Source organism: Hipposideros armiger, unplaced genomic scaffold (genome assembly GCF_001890085.2).
Source record: "Hipposideros armiger isolate ML-2016 unplaced genomic scaffold, ASM189008v1 scaffold_29, whole genome shotgun sequence".
NCBI classification, from domain to species: Eukaryota; Metazoa; Chordata; class Mammalia; order Chiroptera; family Hipposideridae; genus Hipposideros; species Hipposideros armiger.
Window position 1 is genome coordinate 1,841,566 of NW_017731379.1, and position 18,609 is coordinate 1,860,174.

At 50.0% G+C, this 18,609-nt stretch overlaps 1 protein-coding gene across 1 annotated transcript in view; it reads right to left on the bottom strand.

Moving 5' to 3' along the window:
- The window catches only part of CUEDC1 (CUE domain containing 1), an 87,876-nt gene extending 69,543 nt beyond the window's left edge, over positions 1–18,333 (bottom strand). Inside the window, exon 1 of the mRNA XM_019636758.1 lies at positions 17,518–18,333. The gene's annotated coding sequence lies outside the window, so the exon portion shown is untranslated. The remainder of the gene's footprint in view (positions 1–17,517) is intronic.
- Between the last annotated feature and the right edge of the window lie 276 nt (positions 18,334–18,609).

Sequence of the window (18,609 nt, forward strand, 5' to 3'; positions counted from 1 at the left end):
TTTATGGAGCAACTGCCACGTGCCAGGCACCATCAAGAAGTGGGCATATAGGGTGACCGGTCAGCTCAGTTGGTTAGAGCGTGGTGCTGAGAACAACAAGGTTGTCAGTTCAATCCCCGCAGCTGCGCCCTCCTTAAAAAAAAAAAAAGTCAACTATGCTATTGTAGCATGAAAGCAATGTGTAGCCAATGACCATGGCGGTTCCCCAGTAAAAAAAAAAAAAATTTTAAAACAAATGTTCTTTTTTTTTAAAAAAAGAAGTGGGCATATAGCATGGACTTGGAAGCCAAGGGCCCTTTGCCTCCCTTCTCTAAAAGGCACAGAATACATGACAGAAGGGGCCGTAGAGCCGTTAACTAAGGCAAAGGGCATTGCCTGTTCCTGGAGCCAGAGGGCAAGTGAGTTCCCACGTGCATGGATTTAGGGAAAGTCAGCCCCAGGGTGGGACTGGGCATTTGAGGTTGATGTACTTGACACGGGCTCCTTCACCTGACTCACACAAGGCGGAGAAAGGGCTGAGGGTTACCCACACGACAGAGCAAACACAATCAGAGGGGCTTGATGTCCCAGCCAAAAGAGTCCGGCCAAGATGCCAGCCCAACTCCAGGGAGCACGAAGCTGAAAACTTCCTCTGGATCTTGGATGACTTTCATGAAACCATGAGCCTCTTTTTTCTTTGCAAAAACCAAATCACATTCTCCTACCTCCAAACCATGCCATGTGCTATTCCCCGGTACATGGTGGCCCCACCTCGCTCCTCTCCACCTAACCATGTCCTTCCCTCTCCCAGAATTCTGCTGAAAACAAATCTCCAGGAGGTCTGGTCCAGGCACTAGAGCAGGGTTTCTCAACCTTGGACACTACTGACATTTGGGACCAGATAACTCTCTGTTTGGGGGGTTGTCCTGCCTATTGGAAGATGTTTAGTAGCATCCCTGGCATCTACCCACAAATGCCAATAGTACCACCACTCCCAGGTGACAAGCAAAAATGTCTCCAGACACTGCCAGTGTTTCCTGGGGGATAAAATCATCCCCATTTGGGAACACTACTAGAAGGATCGCCTACAACCCTCGCTGCACATGAGAAACACCTAGGGAGCTTATAAAACTTACCCATGCCTGAGCGCCACCCCCCACACGTTCTAATTCCGGACTACATGCTGCAAGTAAACAAGAATGTCTGCCACTTTACAAGCCTTGAATGTTCTTTGCATTTGGTGGCTGGATCATCCAAAATCTCTCCAAAAGCATTAACTATATCTTCTTCTTTTCCCCCCTCTCCACATAGTTCTGGACAGTGCTTCATGCAGTTCCTCCTATTTTAAGCTAATCAGGGAAGTTTGGAAACTTACTGAGCCTCCTTCACCCCCCCACCCCCCCCAACCCCCCTTCAGATAAAGATGCCACTTTAAATAGCCCAAATTCAACAGCATTCGACAAAGAAGAATTTACAACCTTCTGAACTACAAAAGGAGGAGGGGACAGAAGAGATGGCGGTCCATGAGAATCCAGCTACCTGATTTTGGCCCCAGTGTTCATGAAGAGTCCCCATTCATGCTCTCCCTGTGGTGTGAGAAGACTTTGCTGAGTGGCCAGGGCGCTGGCTCTGTATACGCAAGTGTATTGCGCTCCGCCGCACGCTCCTGACCAGAACGGAAGGCATGAGGGCTGGGGATCAGCAGGGGTAGTGCAAAGTCCAATCTACAGACTGGATGCTGCTGGTTTCCTCAGGCTGACAGTGACTAGAGAATAAACAGACACAAGCCCAGAATCTGCGGCTGTCTGAACCGGAAAGTCTAGGATCTTTTCTCAACCTCTCTTACGGATCCCCAGTAGGATCTTGGACAGTTGGCGACGAGAGGCTTGGCCAACCTTCCTCCCCACACCTGAGGCTGCCCCTCTCAGACAAGGCCAAAGAGGAAGGCAGTGTCAAAGGAGACGATCTGGTTATTAACTCCTATCTTCCCTAAGACGTAGAAATGCATGCATCATTCACTCATTCAGTAACAAAGATAGAGAACACCTTCTAAGTGTTCTAGGTGCTTAGAGAGCGAACATGTCATCCTTCTTGATGTTTAACTTGGGTTGGAGTAAAGACAAAAGGATGAAAGGGGAATCCAGGGACCAAACCCCCCCAATGACAGCGAAAGCTAATCCAGCTCCCAAGATCAGCTTTCACTAAAATTCACTGGCTAATACATAAGAATGCAAATTGCCAATGTGTTTACATTACAGCTAATGCATGATTTAGGGTTTTCCCTGAAATTATGCTTATTTGGTATTCATTACCAACAGCATGAGCAAGCAAGCCTTAACATCTGCTTCAGGTGGCTCTGGCCAGTGCGTGCAAACAGGTCTAGGGCACTGATGCCTTCCATTCTGAGGTGGCCAGTGGGATAGGGATGTTTTTTCAAGCTTCCTTCCCTCAATTACACACATAGACACACACCCTGTTGCCTAGAGACTGAACACATTCCTGATGCTTACGCTTCTTTTCATTCTCCAGCAGCAGCAGCTTTGGAAATGGGGGCCTCCAGGAAACATGCCTGGGGCAGGGGAGAGGAGGGGAACCCGGAGTGACATTTCCTCACAACAGGCCTGCCCCCTCCCCTCCCTTTCCTCCCCAGGTTGGAAAAGCCCCAGCAGGCTGGAACTGAAGGGCTCCCACAGGGAACAAGGCCCCCTTTGAAAGCCTGTGTTTACCACAGCCCAGGGCAGGGGTTGCCATGGCCACGGTCCACCTTGGCAGCCCAGAGCAGGCCTCAGCGCCAGGAACTCGCCCTGACCCCCTTCTGGGGGACACTACTCGCCCCCAACACCTCTCTCCTGAACACCTCGCCTGAGTCCCCCTCCTTCCCGCAGCTGTGGAAACGCTGATTTTCATCAAGTCCTCGGCTGAAAACATAATCCTGACGGGAATGAAAGAGGATTAAGGCTCCTCCCAGAGCAGGCCAAGCAGCCGCTGCCTCCTTCAGGGGCTGTCCAGAGAAAGGCCTGGGACTTGACCACTGGCACCGGGAGAAGACCGGCGGCCTGAGAGAAGTGGCCTGGCCGGGCCCCACCCGCCTCTAGCGCGGCCCTGCCTCCTCGGCCTGACCCTGCCAGGCAGCTAATGACGCTGACTTATTTATGTAATTCATTATCGCTGCATCCCGGAGCCAAGAAGAACGGGCCAGGCGAGACCTCAGCGGAGGAGGAAGGATGGGAGGGGCCGCCTTCTGAGCTTCAGCCCGAACCCGCGGGCCCGCAGCCACCACCGCGCAGCCCACGGACAAACGCAGAGGGCCAGGCTTGCCAGAGTCGGCCCGGGGAACTTCAGCCCTCGCGGGGCCCCACATTCTTCCCTTGTCCCTTCCCCCAGGAGGAGCCAGAGGGAGCCGAGCCTCTAAATAATTCAGCCCTCAAATTGCTCTGTGGTCAGAAGGGTTTCTTCATTTATTTTTTAACTCTCCGGGCTCTGCCGTTTCACAACGGGAAGCACTTGAATCCCAAACCTGGACCTGGTTTTAGCCTCAGAGCCCCCCAAGCTCCTAGCCCAGGACTGTAGTGCAAGAGCCACTTACACTTCTAAGTTCCTATGGCGTTCTATATACCGAAATCAACAAATTGCTGCAGCCCACGGACAGTGGCTGGGAAGCAGAGGGGGCAGTGGGGGGCGAGGCCACAGGCAGCCCAGGGGCTGTGTCTGCTTCCAGCTGCACCTCACAGCGATGGCAGAGCTGAATGAACAGGAAGACCCGAGGGCAGCCTGTTATACCGACCTGTCTGCCAGTGGAGTCTCCCCAAACTCCAGCTTCCCAACCCCCCCACCCACCCCTGTACAGCCCTCATGTTCATTCTAACTTTTAAAGGGCCAGGGCACACTGTATTACTACACAGCCGTAGGTCCCTGGAGTCAGCCAGCTTTGCCTTTTATTAATATTAGCTGATATTTTATTGAGCACTCATTCCATGTAATCCTCACAATAACCATACGAGGTAGGTACTGTGACTATCCTCATTTCACAAGTAAGGAAACCGAGACCCAAGAAGGTTAAGAAATTTCCCCAGGTCATACAGCTAGCAAGTGAAGAACAAGAATTCAGACCCAGCTGTCTAATTCGGGACTCCACGCCTTAATCCCCACATTACATGATATATGCATATGCTTCGCACACATTATCTTCAAAGAGCAGAACTAACTAAGCCCAGAGAGGTGAAGTGATGTACCCATATTCACACAGCCGGTTGAGGCGACTGGCTGGACAAGGAACAAAGTGCCATAATCTGGACTAACATACTTTCCACATCACACAGTTGGAACTACAGAAGCATCCGTATTTGCGCAGGTGAGAGCACAATCAAGGTACTCTCTCTTTTACAATGTTATGGTCTAATGGCCTATAAACTTGACCCCTGGCAATGCACCATGCTAGTCCTGTCCACTCCCTCTGGTTCCTGCTCCATGACCTTCCAACAAACAGCTCCCCTGCTTCCACCAAGACTGTTCATTGTTGTCAAGACTTTTAAATTCTCTCTCACAGTATTACAATCTCTCCTATTCCTCTTCAAGCAGTACAATCTCCAAGGCTCCTAATGAGAAATCCCATGCCACCATGCCAGCTCACATTTATGTAGTACTTCACAGTTCTCAAAGCTTTCTTACAGACATTATCCAATCGACTTGACAACCCCTGAACCAGGTAAGCATGGCACCTTTTTGAGGACTGCCTCCACCCTCATGCACAGGGAAAGGCCCCTCAAGCCATGGTGGTACTACACGACCATGTTCTCCAGGCTACAGCCAATTGGACCAATGGGAGACAGCTGACACAAATGGGCCAATCAGATTCTTTCCCCAGGAACTTGAATCAAGGTTCTGAGATACTCTTCAGTCTGGAACAAGGTGGGTCTAGTTGGAAGCTGGCAGGCCATGACATCTGGTACACATCCACAGAAGCAGTGGCACCCTGCAGTTCTAGGCACTTAGGAGGCCAACTATATCTCCTGCCCTTCATTCTACCATTCCCCTGTGGCTTCAAATAGTTCAAGCTGGCTTCTGTTACCTGCAATCAATAGAGTCTGAATGAGAAGATGGCTGAGTTATTATCCTTATAAGCTCAGCGGTGAATTGACTAAATGAATGTCACATTACTAACATGTCATAAAGGAGAGGTTAAATCCCTGCTATGTGACTTTCCTTCAGTACCATTCCATGCCTTCTTCCCCAGATAAAGTGGCAGGTGTTCCCTTCCTGTCAGTGTGAGAAAATGGTAACTGAGGATAAGTGATTCGGCCAGAAGAGCTCCAATGGACTAAAGCCTGGGACAAGAGATACAAAATCCTCTTCTTTGAAACCATGAGGACAGCCCTTTGCCCCTGTGCGTTTCCCAGCCTCCCTTGCACGTGACTAGTTCTGGCCAATGAAATGCAAATGGAAGTAACAGGTATCAGTTCCTTGCCAAGGCAGTTAAAAGCCAGGGGCTGCCTCCATCTCTCTCTTCGCTTCCTGTGGTAACCGTGAAGGCCCCATCTTCCAGATGGCTACAGCCGTATGGCTACAGATGAAGGAGGACGGCTTAACCCACATCAGACTTTCCATGAGACAAATTAAACCTAGGTTGTGTCAAGCCACTGGGATTTCAGGACTTGATTATTACCACAGCATAGCATAGCCTCCTCTGACAGACGCATACCAATTATTCAAACTGGGCCCTTCAGCATATTGCTCTGGTGTGCAGGATGCTGCATTTCTTTAACATTTATGTGTTTAACAAATATTTCTAGAGCACCAAAGACAGATGCTGTAATGGGTACAGTCAAGAGCACAGGAGTAAAAAAGACCCAATCCCTCCCTGTAAGAAGCTCTCTATCCAATGTCCTCCAGGCCCCACTTTGAGACTAAAGGGAACTGTTCTACAGTGAAAGCAGGACCTCCCACCTGGCCACTGGCTAAATTAAGCCCTGAGAAAAGGGATGCTACCAGGAAGCAAAGATAGCTTGTCCGAGTGACTCCAGGAGGGTGGCAGCCAAGAGTGAATTCATACCAGGCTTTCACACTCTGGGCTTTACTAACTCCCCTCCTGCCAGCCTTGTGGCCACACACAAGTGTTACCCTTGCCCTGGGCACAGAACAGAGGAGAGAAGGCATCAAGGAAGAGTCATCAAGAGAGCAGGTGGCTGGTAGAAAACAGAAGTAGCAAAAGCAGCAGCTCAGCTGCCCTCACCCTCCTCTGCAGCCAAAATATCTCCTCTGGGAATCACTCCCCCTGCTTAATTTATTTTAAACCAAAAAGTCCCCTATGACTGAGATTTTCTCCCCGGATCCTATGTAGTTAAGGACCAACCAGAGAAATCATCAATCTATCAGGAGCTGGTGTCTGGCTACACTCTTCCTTATGCCAAAAGCTAGATGAGAAGTCAGGCAGGCAGGGTCGCCATATACAGTTGTGTGGCCTGTTCAGTGTACAAGGTGCCCATCCAAAGGAGTGAACGGGCTGGAATCCAGCCTATGCTCTGCGTACCAAGCTGTGTACCCAAGAGAAAGGGTCCCTTCTAATTCACACCAAGGTGTTTGCTGTATGCTGTAGCCACAGGAGCACTGGAGCTGGGGCTTCTTCGTAGGAGTGAAGTTTGGTGATGGGTACATGGGAGTTTACTATCTAGTCGCTCTACATTTGTGTATATTTGAAAATTTTCACAATAAAAGGTTAAAACAAAAGATGAAAACATCATCCCACCCAGTAAGTGGCTGTGTTACTTGGACAAGTTACAGATGGTCCTTGATAACACTTTCATTATGCTCAATGTCGTTTCGTTATAACGTTGATGAGATGCTGTAGGAACTTAACTCTTGTTTATATCAGTCAGCCTATGGTAGAACTGATTTCATTATACATTGTTTCACCACAGTTCTAAGAACCTTAAGACGTTAAGTAGGGACTTACTGTACTTTGCCCCTTAGCCCTCGGCCTCAGATCCCACATCTCAAAAGACAGTAATCCCTAGCTTGTAGGGTTGGTATAGGACTCAATTAAATTAAGTGAAATGGTTGACACAGAGTAAGTCCTCTTATCCATGGGAGCGATGTGCTGCTGATGGCTGGGGACAGGAAGCAAAAAGGCAAAATGGGAGAAGGGCACTGTCGACCAAAGCAAACACTTTGGGAAATGTATGCTAAGAAGCCAGCTAGAGTCTGGAAACACAACCACCCTATTGATGTGCCTAAATTGGGCTTCCAGGGGGCTGGCTGGCTGGAGGGAGTTTTCTTGCAACCCCTCCCTCCAAGGCAGATTTCACATTCCTCTGGGGACACCAGCCTCAGCTCGGGATCTAAACTAAAAGTCCACAGAAAGGTCACAAAGAGTAGCCCAGAAAAGGATGTGCTTCCCAGCCTCCCAGCAGACTTGGAGAAGAACAGGGCCACTAGTGGGTGGGGCTGGGCGGGCAGGAAATGCTCTCTCTTGAAAGGCTTCTTACTGGTTGTTCTGGAAGAGAACCAGAGATCTCCAAAGATGTCCCAGGGGTTAAGCATTAGCACAAAAAACGGCCCCTGCCACTTTCACAGGGACGGGGTATGAGTAGCCATTCACATTCCTGAAAGTCAAAAGCTATTTTGAATTGCCTTGTTTTATGTAATGAATTTTTATGTTAATATCTTCAAAATGATCTCTGCTGTGTGTGAATTTCACCAGTGGTTTGTTATTAGAAAATGACATTTACAGCCCCTACTCATTTCCCCTTAAGGCCTATTCATGCCCCAAGACTCACGGGAGATGGAGAGGGCTGCCGATGGCAGTGACAGGAAGCTGGAAGCTCTTCCCAAAGCCCCTGGAGGGACCTCGCCCTTGGCTCAAACCACCAAGGCCCTGTGTGTCAGCCTGGCCTCGGCCCTGACAGACCAACACAGAAGGCTTCTGGTTTCAGTCAGATGCCATCTCATCACTCACTCTCTTTCTTTTTTTCTTTTCCAGGATGAAAGCTAATAGGATGATTCATTCTCTCATTAAGTCAACTCATGAGAAAAAGGGAGGTCACCCAAGTTCCCAGTCCTCTGCTGAACACAAGCCTCTCCGTGGCTCATCCCCGTATGCACTTCATAGAAATGCAATAACAGAACTTTCACTAAAAAGCCCATCCTTCACCTTCTCTGTCATGTCTTAAGAATTCACTATGCGTGGCAGTTTTCTAAGTTTCTAAAGCTGTCACAGCTGATGGCTGAGTTGGGCTTTAAAGACAGGCTTCCAAATAAAATGTGATAGGAAAGAGACACGTGGCTCTTAAATCCTCAGACAGCGCAATCCCTCACAGCAGATAGTAAAAATCCACCCAGAAAACGTCCTTCTCTGTCCCTGCCGGCTCTCTTCAGCTCTGTCCCAAACTTAGAAACAGTTGTTTCCCTGGAACTCCAAAAAAAGCTCTCATATGTTCCGTCTCCTCATTCTTTCCAACACTGTGATCTGTACACTTAATCTACCTCCAGGCTCAGTTTATCCCTCCCTCACCTCATCAAGAAGAGGAACAGTCATAGAATTAGAAGTACAACACTACAATGTCAGAAAGACCTCCTGTAAACAACACCTACAGGCTCAGCAGCCTCGCTGTCTGAGTTCAGATCCCAGCTCCTCAACTCACGGTGGCCTTAGGCAGGTTGACTTAACTCTCTGCACCTCAGTCTCCTCATATGTAAGGCATTGATAATACTATATTCATATAGGATTAACTAAATAAATTAATACTCTTAAAATGCTTAGAAACATTCCTGGCATGCAGTAAGCACACAATAAATGCCAGTTATTATTAGAAAATCACAACAATCCTGTCTATAGGAGTGATTATTACCAGCTTTATTTAACAGATGTGTTCAATCGCCACTCCTTATTGTGGGTATAATAATAGATTAGCCTCAAGAAAAGTACGAATTAGGAAGTTAAGCAATCTGCGCAGGATGACACAGTCCCTTACGTAGCAGAACTGAGGCTGGATCTCCGGTCTTGGACTCCAAATCGCACACTCACAAATTTCACACTTTAAAATGCTCCCTCCCTCAGGCATGGAAATTTGAGAAGTTCCATGGGTCAGCGTCAAGAACACATTTCAATTCTGTAACCCCAGAGAGTGGCAGTATCTCAAGAAACTGCTGCAGGATTCGCCAAACAAAATTAATTCTATTTGTTTTCCTATTCCAAGAAAATAGACGAAAGCAGCCTTCCAGGAGAGGGTACCACCCCATCGAAGGTGTCAAAAGACCCCCACAAGGCTGAGGATCACACTGGCCTCAACCATGTTTCAAACTAAAAGGGCTCCCTTGGGAGGCTCCTAGGGCTGTCAACGATTTGCAAAAAAAGGTCAGTGCAAATCATTTGGGAGTGCGTTTGTGCAGGCATGGCCTAAGACATGTGGACTTCTGCCAAGCCCATTTTTATTTAAAACATGCACTGTCTTCACCCTTGATATATAGCAGCCAGGCTACAGAAATATTTCCATTACACCCAAAAGCCTGCATGCCACCACAACTCATTGAAGTGGATATTTCCAATTTGAGAACTCCTCAACAAAAACATCTAAAAACACCCCAACCTTTCCTGCAGAGGTAACCAATCTGGCATTTAGGAAACCTCTAAACACTAGTAAATGATATTTGTGGAAACTACCATTTTGGTGAACATACAACCTCATGCCCGAGATCCAATTAGATCTAATAAAAGGATTAAGCCCATTTCTTCCAGCTCTATTATGAACATTGACTAGAAGATTTCTACACAAGCACTTTCATAAATGCTCTTCACGTATTTCAAGACTGTGATGAAATCACCTTATGACCATGCTGGAGAGGACGAGGAACAGAAAGTTTAGCATTGTCGCCCTGGCTCTACCACTAACTAGCCACGTGATTTCCTGAAATGATAATGATAATAACAACCGCAGCAGCAGCGAACATTTATTTAGGCCAAATATTGTGCTAAGGTCTTAATGAGTATTTGACCCTCATTAGCAACCACTGGGGACCATTATTACTCCCATTGCCTGGATCAGGGAGCTCAGAGAGATTGATTAACTTGCCCCAAGAACACATCAGCAACCAGCAGAGTCTGGATTCAAATGCAGGAGGTCTGACTTGGTGTTTTTAACCACATAGCACAGGTCTTTCCCAGGCGCTTAATGACCCAGGACCACAAATTCCTCTAGGAGCCGTCTGGGTGATCTTCAAAATCCTTTCCGGCTTGAAAATTCAATGAGCCTCTCTTTTAGAAATAAAATGAATTTATGGCTGTGAGAAATAAAATGCAATGATGCTCTAGCATTGCTAAGGTGGAATAAAACATCTGTGTATGCCTCACCCAGATCCAGTCAGGGGAGGAAAACTGATGATTTTCTAGGATAATGATGCCCTGTGAAGCAACCAGACTGGCCCCAAACCATCTCAGGAAAAATGACAGCTTGAGGTTTCTAGAGAATGCACCAACTTGCAAAGGTCTGCAAGTTCTCAACTATCAGCTCTCAAACCTTAATTTAACCTTTTTTTTTTTTTTTCCTTAAGGAAAGTCAAATGCAAGAAAATGCTACACAGTGGGGGCTAGTGCTCAGGATGCCAGTACAAGATGTATGAAGGCCCTGTGGCATACTTGCACTTTGCTTTCCTCTCGGGTCTACACCTGCTCATGGAAAACCCACCTAATCCTGGTAATCGGTGTTTTGTAGCTTCCCCATGCCCTCCTAGCCCGTGGCTCAGTAGTCCTGTAATTAATTGCACAGGGCTTTGTCGTGAGCACACCTGCTGAGAGCTTCATACACTCCCTCCCTCACCACCTAGCCCAGCCTCCAGACACACAGACACTCAATGGCTGCCTTCCCGGACTCCATCTCTGATTCATCTTCCAGGAGCTGAGCACAGGAGTTCCCTGCCCGCCCACCCTGCCACGAGTGGACACAGCCAATGGGGAAACTCTCTCCCATCTCACCCTCCTCTCGCTCTCCCCCAGCTCTCTCTCTCTCTCTCAGCTCCTGGTACAGCCTGAAACCGAAACTAATCTCAGACCTGAACGAAGTGAAATCATTTCCTATGTCTGATCACCCTACATGACCACAGAGAATCTTCTCCTCCAAAGAGCTCTAAATCCAGCTTGCTGGTCACCCAAAAAAAACCCAGAGCTCTGTAGGCGTCCCCCTAGAACCTAATGCTTCCTTAATGAATAGGGGATGACAGGGTTAGAGGAGGAAGCAAGAGTTCTTGCCATAGTGTTTTCTGCTGCTTCTCTTCAATTTGCACAAGTCGATTTAAATTTGCCCCAAGAACTACAGTTCACCACCTGGTATTTTAAACTCATTGTCCAGTATCAGTTCATATTTGGCTCCTTCTTAATCAGATTCTCTTTGAGCGCAAGCCTTGTTCTCTTCGGAGATCTCTGAGGCCATCTTGCTGAATGAAGCTTAAGATTGCTATACCACATGCTTTTCCTAAATTTGAAAAATGCAGCCTTTACTTTTGTGCAAGGAACAAGAAGAAGAAAACTAAAACAAGCAAAAAAAAAAAAAAAACCACACACACAAAAAACAAGTCAATATAAATGAACATAACATCAGCCCTTTATGATCTTTCAAAGAATTATAAATTTTGAGAAAGAGCGTAAGCTGTTTTGTTAATTACCCTTGGCCCCAGCACATTTTGGGACACCTTTCTCTGTTGCTGGGGGCATTATGTAATGACTCTACTGTCGGCTTAAGCAAAACAGAATTGGAAGGGTAAATGCATTGACCCAACAAGTACATGGTGAAAGGATAATAGCTTTTGGATTGTCTACTGTTTACTCTTTATCCAACAAAGTTTACTGAGGGCTCTATATATGTGCCCGAATCTCTATTAGGTGCTGGTCCAGCTGGGTGAATACGATGACCCACTAGCTCCAACTGGGCATGACATTCTCAGGAACATCTTCCAAGTAGGAGCTGATGCTTTCTCTAGTTCCAACAGCCAGACAAACAGTCAACACTTGCAGGTTTCCTGCATCCCTCTTCACAAGGCTTGGACTCCATCCTGTAGGGCTGTTGGGCACTTCCAGGAAGCATCCCCTCTGACCGGGACCAACGCAAGGCAGCAGGCAGCTGCAGGGCAGATGTGGTTTGTGTCCTGGCTCACTAATTAAAGGGTGAGCGGCTCAATGTTACTGGACATTCTTCAGTCACTTCAATGGTGAAATGAGGGGTTAGGTCAGATCTGAGCAACCTTCTAGCTCAGAAATTCCAGCTCCTTTGACCCTCCCATTACTGAGCTGACACAGGTCTCTTGGGGCCTCTACTTTATCTTCCTGTCTCCAGATGAAACCTCTTAAACCACAAAAACAAATGGAACTGGTTCCCATTTCTAAAGACCTTCGTGGGAGGCCATTCCACTGCTCTCCTATGAGTCACTTGTTCTCACATCCTATCTGGAACATTGTCCCAGTACCTAACTTGAGTCCTTCCTCCGCAGCTTACATTCACTTGCCTCTGGTTCTGCTTCTAAGGACACAGAGGCAAGAGTGAATCACTGTGTTCTGAGCAGTACTTTTACGAGATTTTTATTTCTTCTTCAGCATGTTCACTGCAGGCATTACAGGAGGTGACTATTAAAAACCACGAAGCCATCAAGGAAGCCAACCACACTTGCCAGTTCCTGCCTTACCCTGGCAAGGGTGTTGCAGGATCCAGAAAATATGACTGCCCGTTGCACTCTGAGTTCACAGAGGAGGAGAGCGATGTCACGGTTCCACGGGCAGATCAAAAACCCGCGGAGATAGCAGCCACCTTGACACTCACTCAGCTTAAGTGCCCCCTCTTCCAGGAAGCCTTCCCTGCCCCAACTCCTCTTCTGGATGGCAAAGCACCCCCTTCCTCAGTGCTTTGCCTCATCACAGCACTTGCAATGGCAACTGGTGTTCTAAGCTAACATGTTTGTCTCCTCTACTAGACTGTAGGCATCTTGCAGGCAGGGGCCATGTCTTAGGGACCTTTGTACTCAGAGACAGGCTCCAGTAGAGTATCCAGCACTTGGCCAGGGGTTCTCAGCAGACTGTGCTGGCTTGACCCTTCCAGGCATGTCCTAATAATGCTTGAGCATTGCATTGGCAGCCCTTCAGGCAGAGCATGAAACCCCACCCCGAACCCCACCCTCCCCCCAGCATCCTCACCTACTTCCACCCCCAGCTCAGTAGGGGTCTCTCTGAGAATTTCTCTAAGGATATAATCTCTACAGCCAGGCCTCTTAGGTTCAATTCCTGTCTCTGCCACTTTCTAGCGATGTGATCTCGGGCAAGTTATTTAACCTCTTTATGTCTCTGTTTCTTCCCTGAAAAATAGAGATAATATCTCAGAGGGTCTTGTGAGGAATAAATGAGTTGATCTATGAGAAACACTTGGAACAGGGTCTGACCCATAGCAAGTGCTCAGTGAGTGCTGGAATTATTATTTCCCAAACCTATTACTTCACAGAACCCCCACCTGCCTCCTGCAGCTTCCATTCTTATCTACATATTGCGCTCCCCCATTAACTGTTTCTCCAGGACCAATGTTAGCATTAACACAAAGTCATTCAATCCCTCCTCACTGATTTCGATCCTCCCTGCACCCCATCGCCACCAGCTTATAGGGCAAATTCTCCAAAGACAAGGGAGAGGAGTTGGTTCCACTCAATAGGGCTACAAATGCTGAGTCATTATGCCCCCAGCTATGCCTCTCAATCCTCACCCTTAGCATTTCAGGCTCCCCAGCTCCCCACTGTGCGATCCCCTCTGCTCATAATTTAAGAGTTCTCACCCCACCCCATCTCACCCCTCCAAAAGCCAGCCTCAGCCTCTATAGTTTTTACCAAAGATGTTCCTTAACAATAAGGAGGCTCAGAACATTAGCACCCGTGTGCAGAAATAATAATAATGGCGTCTAAAGAATGCTTACTCTTTGTCCGGCATACATGTTAGGTCACCTTGAACGCTTTGTAGAGCTGAGAAACTAAGGCACTTAGAGTCATAGAGGAAGACAGAGAGATGGGGTTCTAACTGGGGGTATATAATTTCAGACCCTATACTCTAAACTACTAAGCTATTGGAAATGGGCACCAAGTGGCCGGATTGCCTCCTGGGAGTGGAAGTTAGGCCAAGGGACCTGAAATTTTTTTATCCCACCAATCATTCCTCAATGAAAAGGGAGTTTATGTTTACAGGTATTGCTATCATATTTATCATCATGACATGTTTTAAAGATAAGAGCAGGCTGGCCGAGGGGCTCAGTTGGTCAAGAGCTCGCTCAAGAGTTTGAGCTCTGAGCAACAGCGGTTCGATGCCCGGCCCGTGCTGAGCTGCCACTGAGCTGCCAACAGGTGGCAGGATGGCTCAGCTAAAAAAATAATAATAATAAAAGTTAAAAACAAAAAGATAAGAGCAATCAATGGCTGCGTTGTGAGTCCATATATTGCTCTGACACATCAGAAGTACTTACTGGGAGCCTGGAAGCAGAAGGGATCAGAGAAGCGCTGAGTGAGCCAATACAACCAGCATCCTAAACTCACCAACCTGTGGCAGGCAGGGCAGCGGCGGACAGACAAGTCCTGGCCACTGAGGAATTTGAATCTTTACTCACTGCCACAGGACCCTTACATTCCACCAAGAAAACTTCCAAGTCTTAAGGCAGGGGCCACTGGACCACCGTGTCTCCAAGGCCCTTTATGGCTCTTACATCTCATAAGTGTAAGAGCCAACAAAACGGGTGCATCACCTCCTCCAGGCTACCTTGTATAGTCACAGGTGATCCCCATCTGACTCCCAGCTTCCTGCCCGCAAGGCTATAGAATGCTTCTGCCTATCTCGCTCATGGCCAGGATGGGAATAATCCATCAGGCTGAGTAAATGTAGGAAGCTCTACAGGAAGAAATAAGTGTGAGTGGTACTATATGCCAAACACTGTGCTTCCTAGGTAAACAAAGAAAAATCCCCGTGAGCTACCCTTGTCTGGGGGCATTTGAGTCTAAGAAGGGTTTCTTAATATCAAGGCAAAGACGTTGCAAGTGGCAGATTCTACCAAAGACTCTTCCATATCCCCAGTAAGTGTAGATGCCACAAACACCTAAGCAGCAGCCGGGCCCCAGAGAGTTTTGACTACGGAAGAAATGGCAGGCCAGGTCGCCTCAGGGATGCACTGGGGATGGTGATAATCACCTTCTGGCCCCCACTTGCCTTTTAAAGTCTAGAGGGATCTAAGAAACCTACAATACCTAGACCCTGGCCTTGGACAACTCTGCCCCAAGACATCCTCAAGAGAAAGCGAGTCTTTCACACTTCAACTCTCCACCGAAGCACCTTCTCTCACCTCAACCCCTTTCCCCCCAAGAATGAGCTGGGACTCTTAAAGTTCCTGGCTCTTCTACCCAGCTGAAACACCAGAATATCCCTCCCTTACCCTAATCCCTGTCTTTAATTCAATAGCCCTGAGGCCCTGGCCCAGTGTCCAGAGCCTTCCCACCACATAGACAGCAGAATCAGCCCCTGGAGAAAGGCCTCCATCGGCCCCGTCTGCCCCATCCTGGCTAGCTATAGGGAGCTGGAACCTGGTCCAGAGTTCACAGGTCTCCATGGCCACAAGCCCGAAGTGGCACTGGAAGGTCATGAGAAAAGACTTCTTGAGAAGCCTGCTCTTCATACCCTAGGATCACTTATTGACTGGCCACAAAGGAGAGAACCATTCTGAAGAACCTAGGCTGAACCACAGACTCTAGATTAGGGATCCCAGGGGTCCCAGTTCTAAACATAGTAGTCCACTGATACAGCATACAAAACATGTCCCTGCACACACATGCATGTTTCTGAGGAGGCAGGGGGAGAGTTTTCATCTGGTTCTCAAAGGGGCCCATGACCCCAACCTCTGGCCCCAAGTTTCCCCCCAGTCATCTTATCTCTAGGCCACCCTAGCTGTCCAAGGTCTCTCTCCTATTCAAGGATGTGCCCAGGCCTGAGGCACCACTCCGGTTGCCTTGTCTCCTGCTCCTTCCAGCTACAGAAAGTGGACGGGAGTGTCAAACCAAACCTTCCTGCCAACACCCTCCAGCTTCCTGGTGACCTGAACCAGGTTTCTCTCTTTATCTCAGAGGTGCCACCCTCCAATTCAAATTAAGGTCCTGAGGGCATCGACCCCCAACAGCAGAGAAGGCCCAATTTCACCTTTAATCCCACAGGGGCTAAATCTCATAGTGAGATGACTTCTTGCATCAGAGAATTCATTCTGTGTCCCTCACCGCCTTCAGGCACACCTAGCTAACTCTGCCCAGGCTGTAAGGAAGAGCAAGCCTGGCAAAAGGAAGAGATACAAGGTCCAGAAAAATCTCCGAGTCCTTTCTCCTGGGCCAGGGGGCTCAGGGTGCAGCAGGATAACCAACAGAGAGGCTTGTTCCCCAGGCCCCACTATCCAGCATCCTAGGTGATTGATGTTCCTGTCTAGGGGAAGGCGGGGAGTGAGATGGTCTTCTTGTATCCTTCTCAACTCCCAGTCATTACCCTCGCCCTCCACTCTCAAAAAGGAAGGAAGGGAAGGAGGGAAGAAGGGAGGGAGGAAGGAAGAAAGGAAGGAAGGAAGGAAGGAAGGAAGGAAGGAAGGAAGGAAGGAAGGAAGCAATCTAGAGGGAAGGAAGGAAGGAAGGAAGGAAGGAAGCAATCTAAAACCTTCCTTCCCCTAAAACAAATTCCTCTCCAGGAATTTAATTTCAGTGTACATTTCTTGGAGCTAAAACTTCTTTTAAGGGGAAAAGAAATGGGCAAGCCAGTGCTAGGTGTAAGGAAACAATGCAAAGAAAAAATGAAGAGGAAAGAATAAATTAAAGCGAACACAACCCCCCCCCAGAGCTTAGAGCCCCGGGCACAGAGAGCCGGAGGGGCGTGGGAGCAGGGGCGGGGACAGTGCGTCCTGAACTTTCCCTAACCGAGACGTCGGGAGATGCAGCTCCCAGGGGACCGGGTGGGACCAGAACAGGCTGAGGCGACCTGTGACATCGGCCGGGGCAGGAAGCGAACCTCCCCTCCTCCTAAAAGGAGCTCTGTCCGCAGCAGGCGCCCCCGCCAGCCATCGCCAACGAGCCAGCGCCCCAAGGCCCGAGCAAAGCGGGGAGGGGCGCATACACAAAAGGGGGAGCGGCAGGAGAAGGGGCTCCGGGCGGCGCGGGCTCGCGGAGGCCTCGCTGCCTTGCCCGGCACCGCCTGCCGGCGCCCACCCCTTAAACCCGCGCGGCTCTCCCAGCCCCCAGATGCCAGCACGCCCCGCGCGCCTATAGCCCGGAATGAGGTGGGGGCTCCGGAGGGAAGCGAGGCTGGGACCGGCCGCACGCGTCTGGGCGGCGCGGGCTCCGGGGAAGCCGCGGCAGCAGCACCGGGAATCAAACTCGCGCCGGCCCGGCCCTCCCGGCGGCTCCTCGGCCATCGGTGCCCGAGAAGGTGGGGCCGCCGGCCCCGGGCCGGAGCCGGGAAGGCGCGTTGGGCAGCCGACTAGCGCCGCGGTTGGGGGCGAACGGCGGAAATCTTACCGAGCAGCCGCCACGCGCGTCCGCGCCCTGCGGGCCGGTGGGGCCGGCAGGCTGGGGGAGGGGAGGCAATCCCGCGGCGGCGGCGGCGGCGGCGGCGGGCCCGGCGCGGCCGCGCAGCTGGGGAGCAGGAGGCGGAGAACGCGAGGCGAGGCCAGCTTCCTAGCGGCGGGCGGCGAGAAATGCAGCTGTCCCTGCGCGCCTGCCGGCGGGGCCACAAGTGGGGCCGCGCGGGGAGGAGCGGGCTGCGGGCGGGGCGGGGGCCCGGCGGCGGCGCCCCCAGACCCTCTCCGGATGCCCGACCCCCTTCGAGAGAAGCGGGCAGCCGGAATGGGGTCCGCAACCAACACGGTGGCAGGGGCTGAGGGACGCCGGGTGAAAATCAGGAAAATCCCCGCCGTGCCCACCCCCGCCCCCCGCACCAGCCGCAGTGACTCCCCAGCAGGCGGGCAGGAGGGCGTGAGCGAGGAGCCTCGGTCTCCAGGGCAGAGCAGGGTGCCGGGCGTTCTGCCCCTCCAGTCTCGGGGAGCGGCGCCAGGAAGGCGCACCCGCGAGAGGGTGGGGCGGGGATACCGGAGACCTCGGCTCCGAGGGGAACCGAAGAGCAGGGTTGCCCCAAGAGGGTTCCGAATGTAGACGCACATCTGGGGCCTGGGACAGCTGAGATGCCCTGGGAGGTGGGGCTCAGGGAACAAAATGCTCAGGTCAGAGGAGATGGTAGGGAGTAGGTCAGGAAATCAAAGCTATTACCCACTCACACCATTAGATACCTGCCATTTCATCTCCTCCCCAACATCCCTGGCCATTTCAGGGGCTTCTGCGACCTGAGATTTTCCATAGAAGAACTTGTTCAATAAATGAGAAATCAACTTTCGCTATTCTTTTTCTATGTGGTTTGGTTTCAAACTACACTTGGAGGGTGGTGGGTTGGTGGGGCAGGTGGTGATCATCAAGCACCCTGCTTGGAAGATGAGCTCCCTAGGGGATCTGAGGAGGGTGACGGCCAGAATATACAGTTCTAGCTCTGCCCCCAGAACCCTTGCAAAGGATCTGCGCCCTCCTGCTGGGCAAGCCTGCCTTAGAGACCCGCTTGCC